Genomic DNA, 21,058 nt, shown 5'->3' with positions numbered 1-21,058 from the left:
CGAGTTAGAAAATTCAATAATAAATGCAAAAAAATTCTAAAAATTAAAAAACATCATCCAGGCTTCGTTTCAAGACGAAACGGGCCAGGACAGGCCGAAAAATAGAGAAGAAAAAAAAAATTTCTTCCTAGCCATTCGAACCCGACCCCAGTTAGAAAATTCAAAAATAAATGCAAAAAAATTTTAAAAAATTAAAAAACATCAATCAGGCTTCATTTCAAGGCGAAACGGGCAAGGACAAGCCGAAAAATAGAGAACAAAAATAATTTCCTTCCTATCCGTTCGAACCCAACCCGATTTAGAAAATTAAAAAAAAATGCAAAAAAAATTGTAAAAATTAAAAAACATCATCCAGGGTTCATTTCAAGATGAAACGGGTGAAGACAGGCCGAAGAATAGAGAAGAAAAAAAATTTCCTTCCTATCCGTTCGATCCCGACCCGAGTTAGAAATTTCGAAAATAAATGCTAAAAAATTCTAAAAATTAAAAAACATCATCCAGGCTTCTTTTCAAGACGAAACGGGCCAAGACAGGCCAAAAAATAGAGAGGAAAAAAAAATTTCATCCTATCCGTTCGAACCCGACCCGAGTTAGAAAATTAAAAAATAAATGCAAAAAAATTATAAAAATTAAAAAACGTCATCCAGGCTTCATTTCAAGACGAAACGGGCGAAGACAGGCCGAAAAACAGAGAAGAAAAAACATTTACTTCCTATCCATTCGGACCTGACCCGAGTTAGAAAATTCAAAAGTTAATGCAAAAAAATTTTAAAAATTAAAAAACATCATCCAGGTTTCATTTCAAGACGAAACGGGCAAAAACAGGCCGAAAAATAGAGAACAAAAATATTTTCCTTCCTAACCGTTCAAACCCGACCCGATTTAGAAAATTCAAAATCAAATGCAAAAAAATTCTAAAAATTAAAAAACATCATCTAGGTTTCATTTCAAGACGAAACGGGTGAAGACAGGCCGAAAAATAGAGAAGAAAAAAATTTCCTTCCTATCCGTTCGAACCCGACCCGAGTTAGAAAATTCAAAAATAAATGGAAAAAAATTTTAAAAATTAAAAAACGTCATCCAGACTTGATTCCAAGACGAAACGGGCAAGGACAGGCCGAAAAATAGAGAACAAAAATAATTTCCTTCCTATCCGTTCGAACCCGACCCGAGTTAGAAAATTCAATAATAAATGCAAAAAAATTCTAAAAATTAAAAAACATCATCCAGGCTTCGTTTCAAGACGAAACGGGCCAGGACAGGCCGAAAAATAGAGAAGAAAAAAAAATTTTCTTCCTAGCCATTCGAACCCGACCCCAGTTAGAAAATTCAAAAATAAATGCAAAAAAATTTTAAAAATTAAAAAACATCAATCAGGCTTCATTTCAAGGCGAAATGGGCAAGGACAAGCCGAAAAATAGAGAAAAAAAAATAATTTCCTTCCTATCCGTTCGAACCCGACCCGATTTAGAAAATTCAAAAACAAATGCAAAAAAAATTGTAAAAATTAAAAAACATCATCCAGGTTTCATTTCAAGACGAAACGGGTGAAGACAGGCCGAAAAATAGAGAAGAAAAAAAATTTCCTTCCTATACGTTCGATCCCGACCCGAGTTAGAAATTTCGAAAATAAATGCAAAAAATTTTAAAAATTAAAAAACATCATCCAGGCTTCATTTCAAGGCGAAACGGGCAAGGCCAAGCCGAAAAAAAGAGAACAAAAATAATTTCCTTCCTATTCGTTCGAACCCGACCCGATTTAGAAAATTCAAAAACAAATGCAAAAAAATTGTAAAAATTAAAAAACATCATCCAGGTTTCATTTCAAGACGAAACGGGTGAAGACAGGCCGAAGAATAGAGAAGAAAAAAAATTTCCTTCCTATCCGTTTGAACCCGACCCGAGTTAGAAAATTAAAAAATAAATGCAAAAAAATTATAAAAATTAAAAAACATCATCCAGGTTTCATTTCAAGACGAAACGGGTCAAAACAGGCCGAAAAATAGAGAACAAAAATAATTTCTTTCCTATCCGTTCGAACTCGACCCGATGTACAAAATTCAAAAACAAATGCAAAAAAATTTTAAAAATTAAAAAACGTCATCAAGGCTTCATTTCAAGACGAAACGCGCGAAGACAGGCCCAAAATAGAGAAGAAAAAACATTTACTTCCTATCCATTCGGACCTGACCCGAGTTAGAAAATTCAAAAATTAATGCAAAAAAATTTTAAAAATTAAAAAACATCATCCAGGTTTCATTTCAAGACGAAACGGGCCAAAACAGGCCGAAAAATAGGGAACAAAAATAATTTCCTTCGTATCCGTTCGAACCCGACCCAATTTGGAAAATTTCAAAAACAAATGCAAAAAAATTCTAAAAATTAAAAAACATCATCTAGGTTTCATTTCAAGACGAAACGGGTGAAGACAGGCCGAAAAATAGAGAAGAAAAAAATTTCCTTCCTATCCGTTCGAAACCGACCCGAGTTAGAAAATTCAAAAATAAATGCAAAAAAATTTTAAAAATTAAAAAACATCATCCAGGCTTCATTCCAAGACGAAACGGGCAAGGACAGGCCGAAAAATAGAGAACAAAAATAATTTCCTTCCTATCCGTTCGAACCCGACCCGAGTTAGAAAATTCAATAATAAATGCAAAAAAATTCTAAAAATTAAAAAACAACATCCAGGCTTCGTTTCAAGACTAAACGGGCCAGGACAGGCCGAAAAATTGAGAGGAAGAAAATTTTTCTTCCTATCCGTTCGAACCCGACCAGAGTTAGAAAATTCAAAAATAAATGCAAAAATATTTTAAAAATTAAAAAACATCATCCAGGTTTCATTTCAAGACGAAACGGGCCAAAACAGGACGAAAAATAGAGAACAAAAATAATTTCTTTCCTATCTGTTCGAGCCCGACCCGATTTAGAAAATTGAAAAACAAATGCAAAAAAATTCTAAAAATTAAAAAACATCATCCAGGTTTCATTTCAAGACGAAACGGGTGAAGACAGGCCGAAAAATAGAGAACAAAAATAATTTCCTTCCTATCCGTTCGAACCCGACCCGATATACAAAATTCAAAAACAAATGCAAAAAAATTCTAAAAATTAAAAAACATCATCCAGGTTTCATTTCAAGACGAAACGGGTGAAGACAGGCCGAAAAATAGAGAAAAAAAAAATTTCCTTCCTATCCGTTCGAACCCGACCCGAGTTAGAAAATTCAAAAATAAATGCAAACAAATTTTAAAAATTAAAAAACGTCATCCAGACTTCATTCCAAGACGAAACGGGCAAGGACAGCCCTAAAAATAGAGAACAAAAATAATTTCCTTCCTATCCGTTCGAACCCGACCCGAGTTAGAAAATTCAATAATAAATGTAAAAAAATTTTAAAAATTAAAAAACATCATCCAGGTTTCATTTCAAGACGAAACGGGCCAAAATAGGACGAAAAATAGAGAACAAAAATAATTTCTTTCCTATCTGTTCGAGCCCGACCCGATTTAGAAAATTGAAAAACAAATGCAAAAAAATTCTAAAAATTAAAAAACATCATCCAGGTTTCATTTCAAGACGAAACGGGTGAAGACAGGCCGAAAAATAGAGCACAAAAATAATTTCCTTCCTATCCGTTCGAACCCGACCCGATATACTAAATTCAAAAACAAATGCAAAAAAATTCTAAAAATTAAAAAACATCATCCAGGTTTCATTTCAAGAAGAAACGGGTGAAGACAGGCCGAAAAATAGAGAAAAAAAAAATTTCCTTCCTATCCGTTCGAACCCGACCCGAGTTAGAAAATTCAAAAATAAATGCAAACAAATTTTAAAAATTAAAAAACGTCATCCAGACTTCATTCCAAGACGAAACGGGCAAGGACATCCCGAAAAATAGAGAACAAAAATAATTTCCTTCCTATCCGTTCGAACCCGACACGAGTTAGAAAATTCAATAATAAATGCAAAAAAATTCTAAAAATTAAAAAACATCATCCAGGCTTCGTTTCAAGACGAAACGGGGCAGGACAGGCCGAAAAATAGAGAAGAAAAAAAAATTTCCTTCCTATCCGTTCGAACCCGACCCCAGTTAGAAAATTCAAAAATAAATGCAAAAAAATTTTAAAAATTAGAAAACATCATCCAGGCTTCATTTCAAGGCGAAATGGGCAAGGACAAGCCGAAAAATAGAGAACAAAAATAATTTCCTTCCTATCCGTTCGAACCCGACCCGATTTAGAAAATTCAAAAACAAATGCAAAAAAAATTGTAAAAATTAAAAAACATCATCCAGGTTTCATTTCAAGACGAAACGGGTGAAGACAGGCCGAAAAATAGAGCAGAAAAAAAATTTCCTTCCTATCCGTTCGATCCCGACCCGAGTTAGAAATTTCGAAAATAAATGCAAAAAAATTTTAAAAATTAAAAAACATCAGCCAGGCTTCATTTCAAGACGAAACGGGCAAGGCCAAGCCGAAAAATATAGAACAAAAATAATTTCCTTCCTATCAGTTCGAACCCGACCCGATTTAGAAAATTCAAAAACAAATGCAAAAAAATTGTAAAAATTAAAAAACATCATCCAGGTTTCATTTCAAGAAGAAACGGGTGAAGACAGGCCGAAGAATAGAGAAGAAAAAAAATTTCCTTCCTATCCGTTCGATCCCGACCCGAGTTAGAAATTTCGAAAATAAATACTAAAAAATTCTAAAAATTAAAAAACATCATCCAGGCTTCGTTTCAAGACGAAACGGGCCAAGACAGGCCAAAAAATAGAGAGGAAAAAAAATTTTCTTCCTATCCGTTCGAACCCGACCCGAGTTAGAAAATTCAAAAATAAATGCAAAAAAATTATAAAAATTAAAAAACATCTTCCAGGTTTCATTTCAAGACGAAACGGGTCAAAACAGGCCGAAAAATAGAGAACAAAAATAATTTCCTTCCTATCCGTTCGAACCCGACCCGATGTACAAAATTCAAAAACAAATGCAAAAAAATTCTAAAAATTAAAAAACATCATCCAGGTTTCATTTCAAGACGAAACGGGTGAAGACAGGCCGAAAAATAGAGAAGAAAAAAAATTTCCTTCCTATCCGTTCGAACCCGACCCGAGTTAGAAAATTCAAAAATAAATGCAAACAAATTTTAAAAATTAAAAAACGTCATCCAGACTTCATTCCAAGACGAAACGGGCAAGGACAGGCCGAAAAATAGAGAACAAAAATAATTTCCTTCCTATCCGTTCGAACCCGACCCGAGTTAGAAAATTCAATAATAAATGCAAAAAAATTCTAAAAATTAAAAAACATCATCCAGGCTTCGTTTCAAGACGAAACGGGCCAGGACAGGCCGAAAAATAGAGAAGAAAAAAAAATTTTCTTCCTAGCCATTCGAACCCGACCCCAGTTAGAAAATTCAAAAATAAATGCAAAAAAATTTTAAAAATTAAAAAACATCAATCAGGCTTCATTTCAAGGCGAAACGGGCAAGGACAAGCCGAAAAATAGAGAACAAAAATAATTTCCTTCCTATCCGTTCGATCCCGACCCGAGTTAGAAATTTCGAAAATAAATGCAAAAAAATTTTAAAAATTAAAAAACATCATTCAGGCTTCATTTCAAGGCGAAACGGGCAAGGCCAGGCCGAATAATAGAGAACAAAAATAATTTCCTTCCTATCCGTTCGAACCCGACCCGATTTAGAAAATTCAAAAACAAATGCAAAAAAATTGTAAAAATTAAAAAACATCATCCAGGTTTCATTTCAAGACGAAACGGGTGAAGACAGGCCGAAGAATAGAGAAGAAAAAAAATTTCCTTCCTATCCGTTCGATCCCGACCCGGGTTAGAAATTTCGAAAATAAATGCTAAGAAATTCTAAAAATTAAAAAACATCATCCAGGCTTCCTTTCAAGACGAAACGGGCCAACACAAGCCAAAAAATAGAGAGGAAAAAAATTTTCTTCCTATCCGTTCGAACCCGACCCGAGTTAGAAAATTCAAAAATAAATGCAAAAAAATTATAAAAATTAAAAAACATCATCCAGGTTTCATTTCAAGAAGAAACGGGTCAAAACAGGCCGAAAAATAGGGAACAAAAATAATTTCTTTCCTATCCGTTCGAACCCGACCCGATGTACAAAATTCAAAAACAAATGCAAAAAAATTTTAAAAATTAAAAAACGTCATCCAGGCTTCATTTCAAGACGAAACGGGCGAAGACAGGCCGAAAAATAGAGAAGAAAAAACATTTACTTCCTATCCATTCGGACCTGACCCGAATTAGAAAATTCAAAAATTAATGCAAAAAAATTTTAAAAAATAAAAAACATCATCCAGGTTTCATTTCAAGACGAAACGGGCCAAAACAGGCCGAAAAATAGAGAACAAAAATAATTTCCTTCCTATCCGTTCAAACCCGACCCGATTTAGAAAATTCAAAAACAAATGCAAAAAAATTCTAAAAATTAAAAAACATCATCTAGGTTTCATTTCAAGACGAAACGGGTGAAGACAGGCCGAAAAATAGAGAAGAAAAAAAATTTCCTTCCTATCCGTTCGATCCCGACCCGAGTTAGAAATTTCGAAAATAAATGCAAAAAAATTTTAAAAATTAAAAAACATCATCCAGGCTTCATTTCAAGGCGAAACGGGCAAGGCCAAGCCGAAAAATAGAGAACAAAAATAATTTCCTTCCTATCCGTTCGAACCAGACCCGATTTAGAAAATTCAAAAACAAATGCAAAAAAAATTGTAAAAATTAAAAAACATCATCCAGGTTTCATTTCAAGACGAAACGGGTGAAGACAGGCCGAAAAATAGAGAAGAAAAAAAATTTCCTTCCTATCCGTTCGATCCCGACCCGAGTTAGAAATTTCGAAAATAAATGCTAAAAAATTCTAAAAATTAAAAAACATCATCCAGGCTTCTTTTCAAGACGAAACGGGCCAAGACAGGCCAAAAAATAGAGAGGAAAAAAAATTTTCTTCCTATCCGTTTGAACCCGACCCGAGTTAGAAAATTCAAAAATAAATGCAAAAAAATTATAAAAATTAAAAAACATCATCCAGGTTTCATTTCAAGACGAAACGGGTCAAAACAGGCCGAAAAATAGATAACAAAAATAATTTCTTTCCTATCCGTTCGAACCCGACCCGATGTACAAAATTCAAAAACAAATGCAAAAAAATTTTAAAAATTAAAAAACGTCATCCAGGCTTCATTTCAAGACGAAACGGGCGAAGACAGGCCCAAAATAGGGAAGAAAAAACATTTACTTCCTATCCATTCGGACCTGACCCGAGTTAGAAAATTCAAAAATTAATGCAAAAAAATTTTAAAAATTAAAAAACATCATCCAGGTTTCATTTCAAGACGAAACGGGCCAAAAAAGGCCAAAAAATAGGGAACAAAAATAATTTCCTTCGTATCCGTTCGAACCCGAACCGATTTGGAAAATTCAAAAACAAATGCAAAAAATTCTAAAAATTAAAAAACATCATCTAGGTTTCATTTCAAGCCGAAACGGGTGAAGACAGGCCGAAAAATAGAGAAGAAAAAAATTTCCTTCCTATCCGTTCGAACTCGACCCGAGTTGGAAAATTCAAAAATAAATGCAAAAAAATTTTAAAAATTAAAAAACATCATCCAGACTTCATTCCAAGACGAAACGGGCAAGGACAGGCCGAAAAATAGAGAACAAAAATAATTTCCTTCCTATCCGTTCGAACCCGACCCGAGTTAGAAAATTCAATAATAAATGCAAAAAAATTCTAAAAATTAAAAAACAACATCCAGGCTTCGTTTCAAGACGAAACGGGCCAGGACAGGCCGAAAAATTGAGAGGAAGAAAATTTTTCTTCCTATCCGTTCGAACCCGACCAGAGTTAGAAAATTCAAAAATAAATGCAAAAAAATTTTAAAAATTAAAAAACATCATCCAGGTTTCATTTCAAGACGAAACGGGCCAAAACACGACGAAAAATAGAGAACAAAAATAATTTCTTTCCTATCTGTTCGAGCCCGACCCGATTTAGAAAATTGAAAAACAAATGCAAAAAAATTCTAAAAATTAAAAAACATCATCCAGGTTTCATTTCAAGACGAAACGGGTGAAGACAGGCCGAGAAAAAGAGAACAAAAATAATTTTCTTCCTATCCGTTCGAACCCGACCCGATATACAAAATTCAAAAACAAATGCAAAAAAATTCTAAAAATTAAAAAACATCATCCAGGTTTCATTTCAAGACGAAACGGGTGAAGACAGGCCAAAAAATAGAGAACAAAAAAAATTTCCTTCCTATCCGTTCGAACCCGACCCCAGTTAGAAAATTCAAAAATAAATGCAAAAAAATTTTAAAAATTAGAAAACATCATCCAGGCTTCATTTCAAGGCGAAATGGGCAAGGACAAGCCGAAAAATAGAGAACAAAAATAATTTCCTTCCTATCCGTTCGAACCCGACCCGATTTAGAAAATTCAAAAACAAATGCAAAAAAAATTGTAAAAATTAAAAAACATCATCCAGGTTTCATTTCAAGACGAAACGGGTGAAGACAGGCCGAAAAATAGAGCAGAAAAAAAATTTCCTTCCTATCCGTTCGATCCCGACCCGAGTTAGAAATTTCGAAAATAAATGCAAAAAAATTTTAAAAATTAAAAAACATCAGCCAGGCTTCATTTCAAGACGAAACGGGCAAGGCCAAGCCGAAAAATATAGAACAAAAATAATTTCCTTCCTATCAGTTCGAACCCGACCCGATTTAGAAAATTCAAAAACAAATGCAAAAAAATTGTAAAAATTAAAAAACATCATCCAGGTTTCATTTCAAGAAGAAACGGGTGAAGACAGGCCGAAGAATAGAGAAGAAAAAAAATTTCCTTCCTATCCGTTCGATCCCGACCCGAGTTAGAAATTTCGAAAATAAATACTAAAAAATTCTAAAAATTAAAAAACATCATCCAGGCTTCGTTTCAAGACGAAACGGGCCACGACAGGCCAAAAAATAGAGAGGAAAAAAAATTTTCTTCCTATCCGTTCGAACCCGACCCGAGTTAGAAAATTCAAAAATAAATGCAAAAAAATTATAAAAATTAAAAAACATCTTCCAGGTTTCATTTCAAGACGAAACGGGTCAAAACAGGCCGAAAAATAGAGAACAAAAATAATTTCCTCCCTATCCGTTCGAACCCGACCCGATGTACAAAATTCAAAAACAAATGCAAAAAAATTCTAAAAATTAAAAAACATCATCCAGGTTTCATTTCAAGACGAAACGGGTGAAGACAGGCCGAAAAATAGAGAACAAAAAAAATTTCCTTCCTATCCGTTCGAACTCGACCCGAGTTAGAAAATTCAAAAATAAATGCAAACAAATTTTAAAAATTAAAAAACGTCATCCAGACTTCATTCCAAGACGAAACGGGCAAGGACAGGCCGAAAAATAGAGAACAAAAATAATTTCCTTCCTATCCGTTCGAACCCGACCCGAGTTAGAAAATTCAATAATAAATGCAAAAAAATTCTAAAAATTAAAAAACATCATCCAGGCTTCGTTTCAAGACGAAACGGGCCAGGACAGGCCGAAAAATAGAGAACAAAAAAAAATTTTCTTCCTAGCCATTCGAACCCGACCCCAGTTAGAAAATTCAAAAATAAATGCAAAAAAATTTTCAAAATTAAAAAACATCAATCAGGCTTCATTTCAAGGCGAAACGGGCAAGGACAAGCCGAAAAATAGAGAACAAAAATAATTTCCTTCCTATCCGTTCGATCCCGACCCGAGTTAGAAATTTCGAAAATAAATGCAAAAAAATTTTAAAAATTAAAAAACATCATTCAGGCTTCATTTCAAGGCGAAACGGGCAAGGCCAGGCCGAATAATAGAGAACAAAAATAATTTCCTTCCTATCCGTTCGAACCCGACCCGATTTAGAAAATTCAAAAACAAATGCAAAAAAATTGTAAAAATTAAAAAACATCATCCAGGTTTCATTTCAAGACGAAACGGGTGAAGACAGGCCGAAGAATAGAGAAGAAAAAAAATTTCCTTCCTATCCGTTCGATCCCGACCCGGGTTAGAAATTTCGAAAATAAATGCTAAGAAATTCTAAAAATTAAAAAACATCATCCAGGCTTCCTTTCAAGACGAAACGGGCCAACACAAGCCAAAAAATAGAGAGGAAAAAAATTTTCTTCCTATCCGTTCGAACCCGACCCGAGTTAGAAAATTCAAAAATAAATGCAAAAAAATTATAAAAATTAAAAAACATCATCCAGGTTTCATTTCAAGAAGAAACGGGTCAAAACAGGCCGAAAAATAGGGAACAAAAATAATTTCTTTCCTATCCGTTCGAACTCGACCCGATGTACAAAATTCAAAAACAAATGCAAAAAAATTTTAAAAATTAAAAAACGTCATCCAGGCTTCATTTCAAGACGAAACGGGCGAAGACAGGCCGAAAAATAGAGAAGAAAAAACATTTACTTCCTATCCATTCGGACCTGACCCGAATTAGAAAATTCAAAAATTAATGCAAAAAAATTTTAAAAAATAAAAAACATCATCCAGGTTTCATTTCAAGACGAAACGGGCCAAAACAGGCCGAAAAATAGAGAACAAAAATAATTTCCTTCCTATCCGTTCAAACCCGACCCGATTTAGAAAATTCAAAAACAAATGCAAAAAAATTCTAAAAATTAAAAAACATCATCTAGGTTTCATTTCAAGACGAAACGGGTGAAGACAGGCCGAAAAATAGAGAAGAAAAAAAATTTCCTTCCTATCCGTTCGATCCCGACCCGAGTTAGAAATTTCGAAAATAAATGCAAAAAAATTTTAAAAATTAAAAAACATCATCCAGGCTTCATTTCAAGGCGAAACGGGCAAGGCCAAGCCGAAAAATAGAGAACAAAAATAATTTCCTTCCTATCCGTTCGAACCCGACCCGATTTAGAAAATTCAAAAACAAATGCAAAAAAAATTGTAAAAATTAAAAAACATCATCCAGGTTTCATTTCAAGACGAAACGGGTGAAGACAGGCCGAAAAATAGAGAAGAAAAAAAATTTCCTTCCTATCCGTTCGATCCCGACCCGAGTTAGAAATTTCGAAAATAAATGCTAAAAAATTCTAAAAATTAAAAAACATCATCCAGGCTTCTTTTCAAGACGAAACGGGCCAAGACAGGCCAAAAAATAGAGAGGAAAAAAAATTTTCTTCCTATCCGTTTGAACCCGACCCGAGTTAGAAAATTCAAAAATAAATGCAAAAAAATTATAAAAATTAAAAAACATCATCCAGGTTTCATTTCAAGACGAAACGGGTCAAAACAGGCCGAAAAATAGATAACAAAAATAATTTCTTTCCTATCCGTTCGAACCCGACCCGATGTACAAAATTCAAAAACAAATGCAAAAAAATTTTAAAAATTAAAAAACGTCATCCAGGCTTCATTTCAAGACGAAACGGGCGAAGACAGGCCCAAAATAGGGAAGAAAAAACATTTACTTCCTATCCATTCGGACCTGACCCGAGTTAGAAAATTCAAAAATTAATGCAAAAAAATTTTAAAAATTAAAAAACATCATCCAGGTTTCATTTCAAGACGAAACGGGCCAAAACAGGCCAAAAAATAGGGAACAAAAATAATTTCCTTCGTATCCGTTCGAACCCGAACCGATTTGGAAAATTCAAAAACAAATGCAAAAAATTCTAAAAATTAAAAAACATCATCTAGGTTTCATTTCAAGCCGAAACGGGTGAAGACAGGCCGAAAAATAGAGAAGAAAAAAATTTTCTTCCTATCCGTTCGAACTCGACCCGAGTTGGAAAATTCAAAAATAAATGCAAAAAAATTTTAAAAATTAAAAAACATCATCCAGGCTTCATTCCAAGACGAAACGGGCAAGGACAGGCCGAAAAATAGAGAACAAAAATAATTTCCTTCCTATCCGTTCGAACCCGACCCGAGTTAGAAAATTCAATAATAAATGCAAAAAAATTCTAAAAATTAAAAAACAACATCCAGGCTTCGTTTCAAGACGAAACGGGCCAGGACAGGCCGAAAAATTGAGAGGAAGAAAATTTTTCTTCCTATCCGTTCGAACCCGACCAGAGTTAGAAAATTCAAAAATAAATGCAAAAAAATTTTAAAAATTAAAAAACATCATCCAGGTTTCATTTCAAGACGAAACGGGCCAAAACAGGACGAAAAATAGAGAACAAAAATAATTTCTTTCCTATCTGTTCGAGCCCGACCCGATTTAGAAAATTGAAAAACAAATGCAAAAAAATTCTAAAAATTAAAAAACATCATCCAGGTTTCATTTCAAGACGAAACGGGTGAAGACAGGCCGAGAAAAAGAGAACAAAAATAATTTTCTTCCTATCCGTTCGAACCCGACCCGATATACAAAATTCAAAAACAAATGCAAAAAAATTCTAAAAATTAAAAAACATCATCCAGGTTTCATTTCAAGACGAAACGGGTGAAGACAGGCCAAAAAATAGAGAACAAAAAAAATTTCCTTCCTATCCGTTCGAACCCGACCCGAGTTAGAAAATTCAAAAATAAATGCAAACAAATTTTAAAAATTAAAAAACGTCATCCAGACTTCATTCCAAGACGAAACAGGCAAGGACAGCCCGAAAAATAGAGAACAAAAATAATTTCCTTATTATCCGTTCGAACCCGACCCGAGTTAGAAAATTCAATAATAAATGCAAAAAAATTCTAAAAATTAAAAAACATCATCCAGGCTTCGTTTCAAGACAAAACGGGCCAGGACAGGCCGAAAAATAGTGAAGAAAAAAAAATTTTCTTCCTATCCGTTCGAACCCGACCCCAGTTAGAAAATTCAAAAATAAATGCAAAAAAAATTTAAAAATTAAAAAACATCATCCAGGCTTCATTTCAAGGCGAAATGGGCAAGGACAAGCCGAAAAATAGAGAACAAAAATAATTTCCTTCCTATCCTTTCGAACCCGGCCCGATTTAGAAAATTCAAAAACAAATGCACAAAAAATTGTAAAAATTAAAAAACATCATCCAGGTTTCATTTCAAGACGAAACGGGTGAAGACAGGCCGAAAAATAGAGCAGAAAAAAAATTACCTTCCTATCCTTTCGATCCCGACCCGAGTTAGAAATTTCGAAAATAAATGCAAAAAAATTTTAAAAATTAAAAAACATCAGCCAGGCTTCATTTCAAGACGAAACGGGCAAGGCCAAGCCGAAAAATAGAGAACAAAAATAATTTCCTTCCTATCAGTTCGAACCCGACCCGATTTAGAAAATTCAAAAACAAGTGCAAAAAAATTGTAAAAATTAAAAAACATCATCCAGGTTTCATTTCAAGACGAAACGGGTGAAGACAGGCCGAAGAATAGAGAAGAAAAAAAATTTCCTTCCTATCCGTTCGAACCCGACCCGAGTTAGAAGATTCAATAATAAATGCCAAAAAATTCTAAAAATTAAAAAACATCATCCAGGCTTCGTTTCAAGACGAAACGGGCCAGGATAGGCCGAAAAATTGAGAGGAAGAAAATTTTTCTTCCTATCCGTTCGAACCCGACCAGAGTTAGAAAATTCAAAAATAAATGCAAAAAAATTTTAAAAATTAAAAAACATCATCCAGGTTTCATTTCAAGACGAAACGGGCCAAAGCAGGACGAAAAATAGAGAACAAAAATAATTTCTTTCCTATCTGTTCGAGCCCGACCCTATTTAGAAAATTGAAAAACAAATGCAAAAAAATTCTAAAAATTAAAAAACATCATCCAGGTTTCATTTCAAGGCGAAACGGGTGAAGACAGGCCGAAAAATAGAGAACAAAAAAAATTTCCTTCCTATCCGTTCGAACCCGACCCGAGTTAAAAAATTCAAAAATAAATGCAAAAAAATTTTAAAAATTAAAAAACATCATCCAGGCTTCATTCCAAGACGAAACGGGCAAGGATAGGACGAAAAATAGAGAATAAAAATAATTTCCTTCCTATCCGTTTGAACCCGACCCGAGTTAGAAAATTCCATAACAAATGCAGAAAAATTTTAAAAATTAAAAAACATCATCCAGGCTTCGTTTCAGGACGAAACGGGCCAAGACAGGACGAAAAATAGGGAAGAAAAAAAATTTTCTTCCTATTCGTTCAATCCGACCCGAGTTAGACAATTCAAAAATAAATGCAAAAAAATTTTAAAAATTAAAAAACATCGTCCAGGCTTCATTTCAAGGCGAAACGGGCAAGGACAAGCCGAAAAATAGAGAACAAAAATAATTTCCTTCCTATCCGTTCGAACCCGACCCGATTTAGAAAATTCATAAACAAATACAAAAAAATTCTAAAAATTAAAAAACCTCATACAGGTTTCATTTCAAGACGAAACGGGTGAAGACAGGCCGAAAAATAGAGAAGAAAAAAAGTTTCCATCCTAACCGTTCGAACCCGACCCGAGTTAGAAATTTCTAAAATAAAAGCAAAAAAATTTTAAAAATTAAAAAACATCTTCCAGGCTTCGTTTCAAGGCGAAACGGGAGAGGACAAGCCGAAAAATAGAGAACAAAAATATTTTCCTTCCCATCTGTTCGAACCCGACCCGATTTAGAAAATTCATAAACAAATGCAAAAAAATTCTAAAAATTAAAAAACATCATCCAGGTTTCATTTCAAGACGAAACGGGTGAAGACAGGCCGAAAAATAGAGAAGAAAAAAAATTTCCTTCCTATCCGTTCGAACCCGACCCGAGTTAGAAATTTCAAAAATAAATGCAAAAAAATTTTAAAAATTAAAAAACATCATCCAGGCTTCATTTGAAGGCGAAATGGGCAAGGCCAAGCCGAAAAATAGAGAACAAAAATAATTTCCTTCCTATCCGTTCGAACCCGACCCGTTTTAGAAAATTCAAAAACAAATGCAAAAAAATTCTAAAATTTGAAAAACATCATCCGGGTTTCATTTCAAGACGAAACGGGTGAAGACACGCCGAAGAATAGAGAAGAAAAAAAATTTCCTTCCTATCCGTTCGAACCCGACCCGAGTTAGAAAATTCAAAAATAAATGCTAAAAAATTATAAAAATTAAAAAACATCTTCCAGGTTTCATTTCAAGACGAAACGGGTCAAAACAGGCCGAAAAATAGAGAACAAAAATAATTTCCTTCCTATCCGTTCGAACCCGACCCGATGTACAAAATTCAAAAACAAATGCAAAAAAATTCTAAAAATTAAAAAACATCATCCAGGTTTCATTTCAAGACGAAACGGGTGAAGACAGGCCGAAAAATAGAGAACAAAAAAAATTTCCTTCCTATCCGTTCGAACCCGACCCGAGTTAGAAAATTCAAAAATAAATGCAAACAAATTTTAAAAATTAAAAAACGTCATCCAGACTTCATTCCAAGACGAAACGGGCAAGGACAGGCCGAAAAATAGAGAACAAAAATAATTTCCTTCCTATCCGTTAGAACCCGACCCGAGTTAGAAAATTCAATAATAAATGCAAAAAAATTCTAAAAATTAAAAAACATCATCCAGGCTTCGTTTCAAGACGAAACGGGCCAGGACAGGCCGAAAAATATAGAAGAAAAAAAAATTTTATTCCTAGCCATTCGAACCCGACCCCAGTTAGAAAATTCAAAAATAAATGCAAAAAAATTTTAAAAATTAAAAAACATCAATCAGGCTTCATTTCAAGGCGAAACGGGCAAGGACAAGCCGAAAAATAGAGAACAAAAATAATTTCCTTCCTATCCGTTCGAACCCGACCCGATTTAGAAAATTCATAAACAAATACAAAAAAATTCTAAAAATTAAAAAACCTCATCCAGGTTTCATTTCAAGACGAAACGGGTGAAGACAGGCCGAAAAATAGAGAAGAAAAAAAGTTTCCATCCTAACCGTTCGAACCCGACCCGAGTTAGAAATTTCTAAAATAAAAGCAAAAAAATTTTAAAAATTAAAAAACATCTTCCAGGCTTCGTTTCAAGGCGAAACGGGAGAGGACAAGCCGAAAAATAGAGAACAAAAATATTTTCCTTCCCATCCGTTCGAACCCGACCCGATTTAGAAAATTCATAAACAAATGCAAAAAAATTCTAAAAATTAAAAAACATCATCCAGGTTTCATTTCAAGACGAAACGGGTGAAGACAGGCCGAAAAATAGAGAAGAAAAAAAATTTCCTTCCTATCCGTTCGAACCCGACCCGAGTTAGAAAATTCAATAATAAATGCAAAAAAATTCTAAAAATTAAAAAACAACATCCAGGCTTCGTTTCAAGACGAAACGGGCCAGGACAGGCCGAAAAATTGAGAGGAAGAAAATTTTTCTTCCTATCCGTTCGAACCCAACCAGAGTTAGAAAATTCAAAAATAAATGCAAAAAAATTTTAAAAATTAAAAAACATCATCCAGGTTTCATTTCAAGACGAAACGGGCCAAAACAGGACGAAAAATAGAGAACAAAAATAATTTCTTTCTATCTGTTCGAGCCCGACCCGATTTAGAAAATTGAAAAACAAATGCAAAAAAATTCTAAAAATTAAAAAACATCATCCAGGTTTCATTTCAAGACGAAACGGGTGAAGACAGGCCGAGAAAAAGAGAACAAAAATAATTTTCTTCCTATCCGTTCGAACCCGACCCGATATAGAAAATTCAAAAACAAATGCAAAAAAATTCTAAAAATTAAAAAACATCATCCAGGTTTCATTTCAAGACGAAACGGGTGAAGACAGGCCAAAAAATAGAGAACAAAAAAAATTTCCTTCCTATCCGTTCGAACCCGACCCGAGTTAGAAAATTCAAAAATAAATGCAAACAAATTTTAAAAATTAAAAAACGTCATCCAGACTTCATTCCAAGACGAAACAGGCAAGGACAGCCCGAAAAATAGAGAACAAAAATAATTTCCTTATTATCCGTTCGAACCCGACCCGAGATAGAAAATTCAATAATAAATGCAAAAAAATTCTAAAAATTAAAAAACATCATCCAGGCTTCGTTTCAAGACAAAACGGGCCAGGACAGGCCGAAAAATAGTGAAGAAAAAAAAATTTTCTTCCTATCCGTTCGAACCCGACCCCAGTTAGAAAATTCAAAAATAAATGCAAAAAAATTTTAAAAATTAAAAAACATCATCCAGGCTTCATTTCAAGGCGAAATGGGCAAGGACAAGCCGAAAAATAGAGAACAAAAATAATTTCCTTCCTATCCTTTCGAACCCGGCCCGATTTAGAAAATTCAAAAACAAATGCACAAAAAATTGTAAAAATTAAAAAACATCATCCAGGTTTCATTTCAAGACGAAACGGGTGAAGACAGGCCGAAAAATAGAGCAGAAAAAAAATTACCTTCCTATCCGTTCGATCCCGACCCGAGTTAGAAATTTCGAAAATAAATGCAAAAAAATTTTAAAAATTAAAAAACATCAGCCAGGCTTCATTTCAAGACGAAACGGGCAAGGCCAAGCCGAAAAATAGAGAACAAAAATAATTTCCTTCCTATCAGTTCGAACCCGACCCGATTTAGAAAATTCAAAAACAAGTGCAAAAAAATTGTAAAAATTAAAAAACATCATCCAGGTTTCATTTCAAGACGAAACGGGTGAAGACAGGCCGAAGAATAGAGAAGAAAAAAAATTTCCTTCCTATCCGTTCGATCCCGACCTGAGTTAGAAATTTCGAAAATAAATACTAAAAAATTCTAAAAATTAAAAAACATCATCCAGGCTTCGTTTCAAGACGAAACGGGCCAAGACAGGCCAAAAAATTGAGAGGAAAAAAAATTTTCTTCCTATCCGTTCGAACCCGACCCGAGTTAGAAAATTCAAAAATAAATGCAAAAAAATTATAAAAATTAAAAAACATCTTCCAGGTTTCATTTCAAGACGAAGCGGGTCAAAACAGGCTGAAAAATAGAGAACAAAAATAATTTCCTTCCTATCAGTTCGAACCCGACCCGATGTACAAAATTCAAAAACAAATGCAAAAAAATTCTAAAAATTAAAAAACATCATCCAGGTTTCATTTCAAGACGAAACGGGTGAAGACAGGCCGAAAAATAGAGAACAAAAAAAATTTCCTTCATATCCGTTCGAACCCGACCCGAGTTAGAAAATTCAAAAATAAATGAAAACAAATTTTAAAAATTAAAAAACGTCATCCAGACTTCATTCCAAGACGAAACGGGCAAGGACAGGCCGAAAAATAAAGAAGAAAAATAATTTCCTTCCTATCCGTTCGAACCCGACCAGAGTTAGAAAATTCAATAATAAATGCAAAAAAATTATAAAAATTAAAAAACATCATCCAGGCTTCGTTTCAAGACGAAACGGGCCAGGACAGGCCGAAAAATAGAGAAGAAAAATAAATTTTCTTCCTAGCCATTCGAACCCGACCCCAGTTAGAAAATTCAAAAATAAATGCAAAAAAATTTTAAAAATTAAAAAACATCAATCAGGCTTCATTTCAAGGCGAAACGGACAAGGACAAGCCGAAAAATAGAGAACAAAAATAATTTCCTTCCTATCCGTTCGAACCCGACCCGATTTAGAAAATTCAAAAACAAATGCAAAAAAATTGTAAAATTTGAAAAACATCATCCAGGTTTCATTTCAAGACGAAACGGGTGAAGACAGGCCGAAGAATAGAGAAGAAAAAAAATTTCCTTCCTATCCGTTCGATCCTGACCCGGGTTAGAAATTTCGAAAATAAATGCTAAAAAATTCTAAAAATTAAAAAACATCATCCAGGCTTCTTTTCAAGACGAAACGGGCCAAGACAGGCCAAAAAATAGAGAGGAAAAGAAATTTTCATCCTATCCGTTCGAACCCGACCCGAGTTAGAAAATTCAAAAATAAATGCAAAAAAATTATAAAAATTAAAAAACATCATCCAGGTTTCATTTCAAGACGAAACGGGTCAAAACAGGCCGAAAAATAGAGAACAAAAATAATTTCTTTCCTATCCGTTCGAACCCGAGCCGATGTACAAAATTCAAAAACAAATGCAAAAAAATTTTAAAAACTAAAAAACGTCATCCAGGCTTCATTTCAAGACGAAACGGGCGAAGACAGGCCGAAAAATAGAGAAGAAAAAACATTTACTTCCTATCCATTCGGACCTGACCCGAGTTAGAAAATTCAAAAATTAATGCAAAAAAATTTTAAAAATTAAAAAACATCATCCAGGTTTCATTTCAAGACGAAACGGGCCAAAACAGGCCGGAAAATAGAGAACAAAAATAATTTCCTTCCTATCCGTTCAAACCCGACCCGATTTAGAAAATTCAAAAACAAATGCAAAAAAATTCTAAAAATTAAAAAACATCATCTGGGTTTCATTTCAAGACGAAACGGGTGAAGACAGGCCGAAAAATAGAGAAGAAAAAAATTTCCTTCCTATCCGTTCGAACCCAACCCGAGTTAGAAAATTCAAAAATAAATGCAAAAAAATTTTAAAAATTAAAAAACATCATCCAGGCTTCATTCCAAGACGAAACGGGCAAGGACAGGCCGAAAAATAGAGAACAAAAATAATTTCCTTCCTATCCGTTCGAACCCGACCCGAGTTAGAAGATTCAATAATAAATGCCAAAAAATTCTAAAAATTAAAAAACATCATCCAGGCTTCGTTTCAAGACGAAACGGGCCAGGATAGGCCGAAAAATTGAGAGGAAGAAAATTTTTCTTCCTATCCGTTCGAACCCGACCAGAGTTAGAAAATTCAAAAATAAATGCAAAAAAATTTTAAAAATTAAAAAACATCATCCAGGTTTCATTTCAAGACGAAACGGGCCAAAGCAGGACGAAAAATAGAGAACAAAAATAATTTCTTTCCTATCTGTTCGAGCCCGACCCTATTTAGAAAATTGAAAAACAAATGCAAAAAAATTCTAAAAATTAAAAAACATCATCCAGGTTTCATTTCAAGGCGAAACGGGTGAAGACAGGCCGAAAAATAGAGAACAAAAAAAATTTCCTTCCTATCCGTTCGAACCCGACCCGAGTTAAAAAATTCAAAAATAAATGCAAAAAAATTTTAAAAATTAAAAAACATCATCCAGGCTTCATTCCAAGACGAAACGGGCAAGGATAGGACGAAAAATAGAGAATAAAAATAATTTCCTTCCTATCCGTTTGAACCCGACCCGAGTTAGAAAATTCCATAACAAATGCAGAAAAATTTTAAAAATTAAAAAACATCATCCAGGCTTCGTTTCAGGACGAAACGGGCCAAGACAGGACGAAAAATAGGGAAGAAAAAAAATTTTCTTCCTATTCGTTCAATCCGACCCGAGTTAGACAATTCAAAAATAAATGCAAAAAAATTTTAAAAATTAAAAAACATCGTCCAGGCTTCATTTCAAGGCGAAACGGGCAAGGACAAGCCGAAAAATAGAGAACAAAAATAATTTCCTTCCTATCTGTTCGAACCCGACCCGATTTAGAAAATTCATAAACAAATACAAAAAAATTCTAAAAATTAAAAAACCTCATACAGGTTTCATTTCAAGACGAAACGGGTGAAGACAGGCCGAAAAATAGAGAAGAAAAAAAGTTTCCATCCTAACCGTTCGAACCCGACCCGAGTTAGAAATTTCTAAAATAAAAGCAAAAAAATTTTAAAAATTAAAAAACATCTTCCAGGCTTCGTTTCAAGGCGAAACGGGAGAGGACAAGCCGAAAAATAGAGAACAAAAATATTTTCCTTCCCATCCGTTCGAACCCGACCCGATTTAGAAAATTCATAAACAAATGCAAAAAAATTCTAAAAATTAAAAAACATCATCCAGGTTTCATTTCAAGACGAAACGGGTGAAGACAGGCCGAAAAATAGAGAAGAAAAAAAATTTCCTTCCTATCCGTTCGAACCCGACCCGAGTTAGAAATTTCAAAAATAAATGCAAAAAAATTTTAAAAATTAAAAAACATCATCCAGGCTTCATTTGAAGGCGAAACGGGCAAGGCCAAGCCGAAAAATAGAGAACAAAAATAATTTCCTTCCTATCCGTTCGAACCCGACCCGTTTTAGAAAATTCAAAAACAAATGCAAAAAA

The sequence above is a fragment of the Quercus robur genome, chromosome 10 (assembly GCF_932294415.1).
Source record: "Quercus robur chromosome 10, dhQueRobu3.1, whole genome shotgun sequence".
Taxonomy (NCBI): domain Eukaryota; kingdom Viridiplantae; phylum Streptophyta; class Magnoliopsida; order Fagales; family Fagaceae; genus Quercus; species Quercus robur.
The sequence above is the reverse complement of the archived record's forward strand: the minus strand, read 5'-3'. Positions refer to the sequence as shown.